We start from the raw sequence: 12,277 nt of genomic DNA, 5'->3' as shown, positions 1-12,277 counted from the left end.
GGGTCAGACACGCTGGGAACACCATTACCGGGACAGACACGCTGGGTACACCATTACCGGGACAGACACGCTGGGAACACCATTACCGGGACAGATACGCTGGGAACACCATTACCGGGAAAGACACGCTGGGAACACCATTACCGGGACAGACACGCTGGGAACACCATTACCGGGACAGACACGCTGGGAACACCATTACCAGGTCAGACACGCTGGGAACACCATTACCAGGACAGACACGCTGGGAGCACCATTACCGGGACAGACACGCTGGGAACACCATTACCGGGACAGACACGCTGGGAACACCATTACCGGGACAGACACGCTGGGAACACCATTACCGGGACAGACACGCTGGGAACACCATTACCGGGACAGACACGCTGGGAACACCATTACCGGGAGAGACACGCTGGGTACACTATTACCGGGACAGACACGCTGGGAACATAATTACCGGGACAGACACGCTGGGTACACTATTTCCGGGACAGAAACGCTGGGTACACTATTACCGGGACAGGCACGCTGGGAACACCATTACCGGGACAGACACGCTGGGAACACCATTACCGGGACAGACACGCTGGGAACACCATTACCGTGACAGACACGCTGGGTACACTATTACCGGGACAGACATGCTGGGAACATAATTACCGGGACAGACACGCTGGGTACACTATTACTGGGACAGACACGCTGGGTACACTATTACCGAGACAGACACGCTGGGAACATAATTACCGGGACAGACACGCTGGGAACATAATTCCCGAGACAGACACGCTGGGAACATCATTACCGGGACAGACACGCTGGGAACATAATTACCGGGACATACACGCTGGGTACACTATTACCGGGACAGACACGCTGGGAACACCATTACCAGGACATACACGCTGGGGACACCATTACCGGGACAGACACGCTGGGTACACCATTACCGGGAGAGACACGCTGGGTACACTATTACCGGGACAGGCATGCTGGGTGCATAATGGGAATAGAATTATTATATATTTATGTACAGATTAATGCTGGGGCTTTGGTAGTAAGAATGGAAATGTGACATTGTCTCCTCCATATCCACCTTATCACATAGCCCCCATATAAATAAATGACACCTTTACACCTGACCTCAAATTTATTATAGCCTCACCTCTGGGGCCATGTAGCCACGTGTTCCAGCGTAGCCAGAGGCTCTGGGTTTGTTCTCGATCGCCAGCCCGAAGTCGGTGATTTTAATATGGCCGTCATGAAGCAGGATGTTCTCTGGTTTGATGTCTCTGTAAAAGGAACAATAAGTATTTTGTCATTAAGTACTTGTTTGCATACATCATAAGTGACTAAGGCTGCAGATACGTCCTCAGACACATATTAAGGCAAAGTCTCCTGGTGCGTCTTAGGTGCATTGTGTTGCGAATAAGAAGTATTTGCTGGCAGATGCTGGATGCTGGCAGAGTTGCTGTCCTTCCTGTATGTTTGCACTTGCATGCATATAATCTTATAATCAGATCCACATATACACCGCTAGCATTGCTCCCAATGTCTGAGATTAACTTGAGCTGTCTCCATTTGCTGGCTCTGCCCTGATGCCATGATTGGGACGGCATTATCCCAGGTGTCTGGTAGTTGGGATGTATTTCCCTGTGGCCCAGATAGAAGTGGGTGTGGTAGTGACAGGGTGGTAGGAGGGGCTTTGGAGGGATGTAATGGTCAGGCTAGAGCTGCACACTATGGGGTGTGGCTGTGCCCCTATTACACAGCCACGCCCCTCCCCTGATGTGTCAATGCCAATGTTGGGACGTATGCCAATAGCTCAGTTGTCCCTTTTCTGCATATCTGTACTGAACCTAAAATAATCCTGATTCAAGTGATCAGCCCTGAATGCATCGCAGAGTAATGTTATGTTTATAAGGGTGTAACTACTATCATTTATTTCCCACATTAAGAACAGATACTGTGGGGAAAGAAAGTTACCGATGGATGAAGCCCATCCTGTGGAAGTACTGGAGACCGGACACGATCTCGGCAGCGAAGACTCTGTTATAGAAGAAATGTAACAACATTGTAATATCCCAAATCAGCCATTGTGTATGGGCAGGATAGAGAGATACAGTGCGGGATGGGGAACAGTGTAAGAGCTGTAGAACAGGAAAGGAAGACAAATACGGGTAGAATAGAATCCTAGCAGGAAGAGACAAATTGATGGACGTCCAACAAGGAATCCTATATCACACAGAGTTATACATCAGATTATGCATAGATCGTACGTTGTAGCCGTAGACTCAAGACGCCCTCTTGATTGCAGCAGGTCAAATAGGTCTCCACCGCTGGCGTAGTCCATGACGAATGCTAAGATGTCTTCATTCTGGAAGGTCAGAAGTCCATGTGCTAAGAAGGGGCTCCCAGATGTTGATTGTAGGGCTCTGGTCTCCATCCACACCTTCAGTTCTTCTCTATCCGACAGTCCGTTGTTGTTCAAGAGTTTTATGGCGACGTCCGTCTTGGTGATGTTGTCGTGCGCCAGCAGGACCACTCCGTATGTGCCTCGGCCTAACTCCCGGCGGATGTCATATCTCTCCAGGAATTGAGATTCGTCCTCTGGGCAGTCTGTCGGTGAGATGCTGCTTGGTCCTTGTGGAGTAAAATAATAGATTAGGAATTTATTATTCAACAGATAAGGACATAGAGCACGATTCAAACTTACCGCGTAGCACACTATATGGTTTTACAAAGCTACTTCTAGCTAATCGGAACCACCAGGCCTCGTTGTACAGTAAGCCCAAGCTCCTGAATACACCTTTAATTAAGTATTCCTACGTCGCATTATAACCGGCCTCTCTGCCCTTCCCCTGTCTTTTCCGGGCACTCTGCCCTTCCCCTGTCTGGTCTGGGCTCACTGTCTTTCCGATGCCTGGTATAGGCACTATGCCTTTCCCCTGTCTGGTCCGGGCTTGCTACCCTTCTCCTGTCTAGTTTGGGTACTCTGCCCTTCCCCTGTCTTGTCCGGCCTCCCTGCCCTTCTCCTGTCTGGTCCGGGCATTCTGCCCTTCCCCTGTTTGTTCAGGGTACTATGCCCTTCCCCTGTCTGTTCAGGGTACTATGCCCTTCCACTGTCTGGTTTGGGTACTATGCCCTTCCCCTGTCTGGTCTGAGTACTATGCCCTTCCCCTGTCTGGTCTGGGTACTATGCCCTTCCATGGTCTGATCTGGGTACTATGCCCTTCCCGTCTCTGGTCCGGGCTCACTGCCCTTCCCTTGTCTGGACCGGGCACTCTGCCCTTCCCCTGTCTGGTCTGGGTACTATGGCCTTCCCCAGTCTGGTATGGGTATTATGCCCTTCCCCTGTCTGTTCAGGGTACTATGCCCTTCCCCTGTCTGTTCAGGGTACTATGCCCTTCCCCTTTCTGGTCTGGGTACTATGCCCTTCCCTGGTCTGATCTGGGTACTATGCCCTTCCCCTGTCTGGTCTGGGCTCACTGCCCTTCCCTTGTCTGGTCCGGGCACTCTGCCCTTCCCCTGTCTGGTCTGGGTACTATGGCCTTCCCCTGTCTGGTCTTGGTACTATGGCCTTCCCCGGTCTGATCTGGGCACTCTGCCCTTCCCCTGTCTCGTCTGGGTACTATGCCCTTCCCCGGTCTCATCTGGGCACTCTGCCCTTCCCCTGTCTGGTTCTGGGTACTATACCCTTCCCCTATCTGGTCTGGGTGCTATGCCCTTCCCCCTGTCTTCAAATTACAGGGAAAATGTACTAGGATGTGGAATTGAAATCCCATTGGTTTTGCTGTAGAGAGCTCAAATCCACTGAGAGACCACATTTTAGATTAGAAAATTGAATGACCACCAATAATTTTCCCAGTAAAAGAATAGAAACCCCAGATGTACTATGTGGCAGGTATAGAACCCATTGCAAACTTTCTCAACAATGTATATAGAATAAATGGCAGAATCTGCCCAAATAAATGACCCTCCTCATAGGCTGGATCTCTCTAAAGCTCTGTACAGGTCACTAAGATCTGTGCAGGCCGGGATACTTTTACATTGTAAAGGTGCTAAAAAGAAAAAACGGAAAGTATTATGGGAGACAGACACCATGGGGTTCCCTCAACTTTTCATTAACCAGTACTAGATAACACAAAAAGGAGGGGTGTTAATCGCACAGGTTAATAGTAGTATAATTTTAATTATAAGGACCCTTGTATTTCAATAATGTTATAATTCATATATCATCGACAAAGAAGGGTGTGCTACCACTGGACATTAATTGAAACAGAACATTGTAATTTTTTGAAGAGACAAAAAACAACTGGAGAATGTCTCTATGTGATGCACCAGAAAGGAAAGAAATAAAATGTAACTTTTAATTGATACTTAGTAAAACTTAAGCGAAATAAAAGACACAGTACATATACACAAACACATACATGGACATTTTAATAAAAAGGATAATTAAATCCTCACAGCGTGGAACCCCCCTGTCCCCTGAAATGTTAGTAATAAACCTTTATAATAAAGGAATCTGTTTATTGATCCGTAAATGAACTGGTTTATTTATTTGATGCCAGTTCGTGTGTTAATACACAGATTTTCCTAAGGTAGTCTCATGATGTGGGGTAATAATCCCCTAAATGTTATTGTTACTAGTGGCTAAATTTTTTAAGTGAAAGATGGGTTAAATCAGAAGTTATTTTTGGCTACTGAGTTAGCCTAGATTGCCCAATGTGTATGCCTAATTGGCGATTTTCACTTATAACACAAGATGAATTTATTTAAATAGCATAAATAATTTCAGCCACTTAGTAATATCCAATGGACAAGTAACACGGCTGGCAGCAGGTTGCTATAGATACGGCAACCGGTTATCTGCACTAGGAGCCGCGAGTAGGTAGTACAGCGTGCTGCGGCTTGGAGAAGCTCACCGGGGGACAAGTAAGCGCTTGTGTGGACGTCACACACAGCGCGTGTCTGCCGGGCAGACTTTTAAACGCTGAAACCGCTACCTATAAGTTTTTAGGAAAAATACAGATCAAAATGCATTTCAATAGGGTAGGGGGAAACAGGGGGAGAAGCCACGAAGTGTACAGTCGGCGTACGCTTCGCCTAGCAGCTTCGTCAGGACCAGACGAAGCTGCTAGGCGAAGCGTACGCCGACTGTACACTTCGTGGCTTCTCCCCCTGTTTCCCCCTACCCTATTGAAATGCATTTTGATCTGTATTTTTCCTAAAAACTTATAGGTAGCGGTTTCAGCGTTTAAAAGTCTGCCCGGCAGACACGCGCTGTGTGTGACGTCCACACAAGCGCTTACTTGTCCCCCGGTGAGCTTCTCCAAGCCGCAGCACGCTGTACTACCTACTCGCGGCTCCTAGTGCAGATAACCGGTTGCCGTATCTATAGCAACCTGCTGCCAGCCGTGTTACTTGTCCATTGGATATTACTAAGTGGCTGAAATTATTTATGCTATTTAAATAAATTCATCTTGTGTTATAAGTGAAAATCGCCAATTAGGCATACACATTGGGCAATCTAGGCTAACTCAGTAGCCAAAAATAACTTCTGATTTAACCCATCTTTCACTTAAAAAATTTAGCCACTAGTAACAATAACATTTAGGGGATTATTACCCCACATCATGAGACTACCTTAGGAAAATCTGTGTATTAACACACGAACTGGCATCAAATAAATAAACCAGTTCATTTACGGATCAATAAACAGATTCCTTTATTATAAAGGTTTATTACTAACATTTCAGGGGACAGGGGGGTTCCACGCTGTGAGGATTTAATTATCCTTTTTATTAAAATGTCCATGTATGTGTTTGTGTATATGTACTGTGTCTTTTATTTCGCTTAAGTTTTACTAAGTATCAATTAAAAGTTACATTTTATTTCTTTCCTTTCTGGTGCATCACATAGAGACATTCTCCAGTTGTTTTTTGTCTCTTCAAAAAATTACAATGTTCTTAACCAGTACTAGGCTGTAGTCAGGGCTAGAAGTACAATAGAGGCATAAGCCGCAGAGTGATCCAATCATCTCCAGTCGGCACCATAGCTGGCTTTCCCTGGGGGGTTGGGCTCTCAAGGAAAGATGCAGGCACCCCCCTCATGGGTATTACCACCTCTAGTGCCAGTAGACCTAGAGCTGTTCTATAAACCGTGAGATTTGGGTGTGGGGTTAATATAGTAATATAATATATAAAAGTGATCATTTGTCTGTCCTTCTATCTTTCTATACACATCCAGTTTACAAGGGGAGATTGTGAAATTTTACATACAAGCGTATTAAAACACGTCCGAGGAAACTGAAAGAAATTCCAAATCAAAATGACTTACTGTTAATTTTTTATTAATTAAAAAACACAATTTTTGCTGCACCCTCATATGTATGTTCCAGCATAACTCCGGAATGGCGGCAGCAATTTACACCTATGGTTTACAATCTGGGAAATGGTACAACAAAGAATAGTATGGTGTGGCGCATTACAATCTGTGAACACACTCTGTGGGGGTAACACTCCCCTAGGGGTGGGACAGCAGCACAGAGTATTTTAGGAAACATCATAGCACCAGAATGACTTCAGCAATTTACACCTATGATTTACAATCTGGGAAATGGTACAACAAAGAATAGTATGGTGTGGCGCATTACAATCTGTGAACACACTCTGTGGGGGTAACACTCCCCTAGGGGTGGGACAGCAGCACAGAGTATATCAGGAGACATCATAGCACCAGAATGACTACAGCAATTTACACCTATGATTTACAATCTGGGAAATAGTACAACAAAGAATAGTATGGTGTGGCGCATTACAATCTGTGAACACACTCTGTGGGGGTAACACTCCCCTAGGGGTGGGACAGCAGCACAGAGTATATCAGGAGACATCATAGCACCAGAATGACTGCAGCAATTTACACCTATGATTTACAATCTGGGACCAAACGCTGTGGGGATAACACACCCCTAGGGGTGGGACAGCAGCACAGAGTATATCAGGAGACAGCATAACTCCAGAATGGCTGCAGCAAATGACACCAAACTTGGTACCCATATGACTTACAATCTGTGAACAAACACTATGGGGGTAACACACCCCTAGCACCCTTAGGGGTGGGGCAGCAGCACAGACAATACCAGGACATGCATGATATGTCAGTGATGACAGGTCTGCACGTGACAGGTACAGTGACATGATGTAAGGAGGGGAATGGAGATAGCACGAACCCACACACTGAGAGATGTATAGTGGCAGTAGAAGGGTCCCCCAGCAGCACAGAGTATATCAGGGGATGTGCTGCGTACAATAACAAACAACTAATGTTATTTATACTGTGTGTTTAATATTAACATTGATTTTTGTAAACAACCATATCTTAAAATCCTGGGCAACGCTGGGTACTTCAGCTAGTAATTACAATATTTTTATGATTAGGCTGCAATTAGGTTAGGTAAATGTAGAAGTGTCGACATTCATACTGTGTGACACAGTGAATGTCGGCATATGTCTGTCACCAAACTGAGCTATACTATGGGTTATAGCACCTTTCTCCATAAATTTTGTTTGTACAATTTTATTTAAATGTCTTAATCTGAGTAACTGTAGTAACAAATGAAGTAAATGTAAATTACATGGACATCATTAATATTGTGGTTTGTAAAAGACAAATGTAACATTTGCCAGTGTGAAAATTAAACTAAATTGAATGAACATACTAATGGATATTTTGTCTTTACCTGGTCTTGGCTGATCTTCATCCGGGTCTTCAGCCTTACCTGCCGCTCTCTCTTGCGGGGATTCCTCCTCTCCAGATTTTCTTGGTGAAGTGTTCTTCTTCCTTCGGACATCCATCTCCGTCTTCTGGTCTTTTTTTTCTGTCTTGCCGCTGGACGATTCCTCAGGTGCTTTCTTTTCAGGCTTTTGGGATGATTCCTTTCTGCGCCTCTTCTTTCCGACCATCTCCTCTGGCTCCTGCTTTGGACGGAACGCCTCCTCAGATGGTTCCACTTTTGGCTTCTGGTTTCTCTTCCTCCTGCTCCTCTTTCCGGGCATTTCTTCCGGCTCCTGCGTCTACCGACGGGTACACCTGATCCAATAATTTATGTGGTCTGATCTGGCTCCTGCGTCTTCCGACGGGTACACCTGATCCAATAATTTATGTGTCCTGATCTGGCTCCTGCGTCTTCCGACGGGTACACCTGATCCAATAATTTATGTGGTCTGATCTGGCTCCTGCGTCTTCCGACGGGTACACCTGATCCAATAATTTATGTGGTCTGATCTGGCTCCTGCGTCTTCCGACGGGTACACCTGATCCAATAATTTATGTGTCCTGATCTGGCTCCTGCGTCTTCCGACGGGTACACCTGATCCAATAATTTATGTGGTCTGATCTGGCTCCTGCGTCTTCCGACGGGTACACCTGATCCAATAATTTATGTGGTCTGATCTGGCTCCTGCGTCTTCCGACGGGTACACCTGATCCAATAATTTATGTGTCCTGATCTGGCTCCTGCGTCTTCCGACGGGTACACCTGATCCAATAATTTATGTGGTCTGATCTGGCTCCTGCGTCTTCCGACGGGTACACCTGATCCAATAATTTATGTGTCCTGATCTGGCTCCTGCGTCTTCCGACGGGTACACCTGATCCAATAATTTATGTGGTCTGATCTGGCTTCTGCGTCTTCCGACGGTTACACCTGATCCAATAATTTATGTGGTCTGATCTGGCTCCTGCGTCTTCCGACGGGTACACCTGATCCAATAATTTATGTGGTCTGATCTGGCTCCTGCGTCTTCCAACGGGTACACCTGATCCAATAATTTATGTGGTCTGATCTGGCTCCTGCGTCTTCCGACGGGTACACCTGATCCAATAATTTATGTGGTCTGATCTGGCTCCTGCGTCTTCTGACGGGTACACCTGATCCAATAATTTATGTGGTCTGATCTGGCTCCTGCGTCTTCCGACGGGTACACCTGATCCAATAATTTATGTGGTCTGATCTGGCTCCTGCGTCTTCCGACGGGTACACCTGATCCAATAATTTATGTGTCCTGATCTGGCTCCTGCGTCTTCTGACGGGTACACCTGATCCAATAAGTTGATTTACCTTTGAGAAAAAGAAAGAAGTCACCAAGGTGACAATATAGGCGCTTAAGGGGTTGGCGGTTGTGCCAGCTGCTCACACAAGGGGAACATCAGTCCCCAGAAAAGGTACTGGCAGAAAAAAAAAGGGGGGGGGGGGGGTTGTGGAGCTCTCAGATGTAATATGTTAGTAATATATAAAACAATCTATTATGATCAATTGGGTATCACATAAAGGTTTTTTAAATTTCATATGATGAGATATATGAAGAAGTTAATTCATAGTAAAAAGCAATATAAAATACACAATAAAACATACTCTATATCAGGGGTTCCCAATGTTTTTCTAATCACGGCACCCTAGAGTATCAGAATTTTTCCACGGCACCCCTAGGCCCCAAAAAATATATATCAAATGAAGTAGATTGTGTTTATATGCTTCTTAGGTTCAGTTATGTGGTAAAGGGCAGGATTTGCTTCTGATTGTACACATTTTATGATTGGCAGCCACCAGCACTGGATTTGTCCAGAAGTAATTGATAATAAATAATTTGATTTGGTCCTAGACGACCGACCCGAGGCACCCCTGCAAGTGTCCCGAGGCACCCCAGGGAGCCTAGGCGCACAGTTTGGGAACCACTGCTCTATATAAAGAATGCACTCTGGTGTATTATGGAAGGACAAAGGAAAATATACTTAGACATGGCTCGCTTGTTCCTAGTATTGCTCTCCTCCAGTAGTTAGATGTGGTATGTCACATTAGGATCCATGGTAGACTGGTATTGTGGGTGTCCATAAACCTGGCTGGTTGCCTTGTTGTTTTGTTTCCACTCGTGAAGAAATGTTTATTTTTTATTTTTTTTATTATACGTACTCACGTTATATAAAAATAAGAACAATACATTTAAAAGACACATTCACATTTCAATTAACAGAAAGGAGACAAGCACTATCTTCACACACTAATATCCTATGGGTCAGAGACCTAACAATGTTCCCTGAAGGGCTTTGATACATTGAGGATAAAGTACTTATAAACACCGAGCATACATGTTACATGTTAATCTTTCTGTAAGCAGGACATGGCGATGCAGCCTTCAGACTCCCCCAGAGTGCAATTGCATCCTCCCGTTACTAGTCTCCACAATATTCTGACATATATCGATACATACACTATTTCAAGTTTTATAGTTGTCTCCTAGACTCCTCTTCTTGCTTCCATTCAACAAGCGAAAAACAGATCTTAATTTTTTCTTGGACTTGGGAGGAGAGAGTTTGTATAAAATCTCCCCAGCTCTCAAGAAACTTATCTTGATTTTTTACTTTTTTGTGTGGAAGCTTCCACCCAGTCCATCAGGAATATAGTTTTTTCAAAAACAATTTCATAGATGGGGGTTGTGGCTGAATCCACATCTGCAGAATGGTTTTCTTTGCAGTGGCGGATATAGCCATCATCACTTTATCATTAGCCCTTCTGCTCCTGGTTGTCTTATCATAAGGTTTTATACTAAGAATGGCCCATTGTGACGATATTTGGAAATCACTCTGTATATAGGCTTTAATAAATCGTTCTACTTTTTTCCAAAAATGGAAAACCTCGGGGCAACTCCAAAGGCAATGGACCAGATCTGCTCAACCAATCCCACACTTCAGGCAATTGCTGTTAGATAACCCAATCGTATTCCTCCTATTTGGGGATAAATATGCTCTATGATAAATTTTCAAAAATAACTCTGTATATGTTGGCATGGGTAACATCTTACAGATAGAGTTCAGATGGGTGTATAGATCATTCTCTGTCACCCCCGGAAATAACACAGACCATCTGCTTATCACTGTTTTCGCCACTTTGTCAACGGACATGGGGCCTTATTCAGATCTGAGCTCAGTACAAATTTCTTTGGAAAATGGGCAAAACCATGTGCACTGCAGGTGGGGCAGATGTAACGTGCAGAGAGAGTTACATTTGGGTGTGGTGTGTTGAAACTGAAATCTAAATTGCAGTGTAAAAATAATGCAGTCAGTATTTACCCTGCACAGAAACAAAATAACTCACACAAATCGAACTCTCTTTCTACATCAGGGGTGGCCAACCCATCTGAGACAAAGAGCCCAAAATAATTCCTTTTAAGACAGAGCCGCACCTATTCAAAAATGGGTGTGGCCTAGCTCCCAGAAGGCCATGCCCCATTTTAAAATGGATTGTGGCTTAGAATGACATTTGCCATATATATATATATATATATATAACAGGGGGAAAGCACGCACCCACGGAGACTGAAATAAGGCTTCACAGACTCAAATAGCTGTCAAACGTTTTCGATGCTTTATTGCATCGTCATCAGGATAACGAGTGTCAAACAAAATCAGCGTATATATAGACATACAAACAATGAACTCACCCCCCGTGCACCAGGTCGCCAGCTTCCGGTCAGGTCCAGCACGCCCAGGCGATGACGCGAGCAACCAGCTCCGGTTGCCTAGACAACTCTGCAACAAGCGCGCCGGCTATTGACAGGCGTCTGCTCCCCGCTGCGTCATCATCCCGTCCAGCCAATAGGCGCGCACCACCCCTCCGGTAACCACGGAGACCTGGAATAAACAACAATACGTGCGTTACATAAAATACACAACAAAGCTTAAAAACAGTGCATTAATGTAAACGGAACATGCACGCAATATAGAACATATATAAGCATGGAAAGCAATCTTCATAGCCTAATTCAGGCTGTAATAAACATGTGTACTGAAGTCAATGTGCCTATAGAAGAGAACAAGAGGCAATAGTTGACCTAACAAAAAGCTATAAGTATATTTACATAATCAATAGGGCTGTCATAAAAAACAATGGAAGCCAGTGGCCTCGTTTAATCCATTAGGGGACAAAGTACCAAGTCGGTGTATCCACCTAGCCTCTCTTTGTAGGAGGCGTAGTGAACGGTCTCCCCTGCGCAAATTATCAGGTTCATGATCGATTATCATGTATTTTAGCATGGAGATGTTATGTCCATTAGTCACAAAGTGCCTAGCGACAGGCTGATCACTCCTGCCGCTGGCAAACGCTGCTCTCAGGGTAGATTTGTGTCCTGCTATGCGTTCTCTCAGGGTACGGTCGGTTTTACCGACGTACCCGAGCCCGCACGGACAGGTGATGAGATAAATGATGTAC

This window comes from Crinia signifera, chromosome 11 (assembly GCF_055691185.1).
Source record: "Crinia signifera chromosome 11, ASM5569118v1, whole genome shotgun sequence".
Taxonomy (NCBI): Eukaryota; Metazoa; Chordata; class Amphibia; order Anura; family Myobatrachidae; genus Crinia; species Crinia signifera.
Note: the sequence above shows the minus strand (reverse complement) of the source record.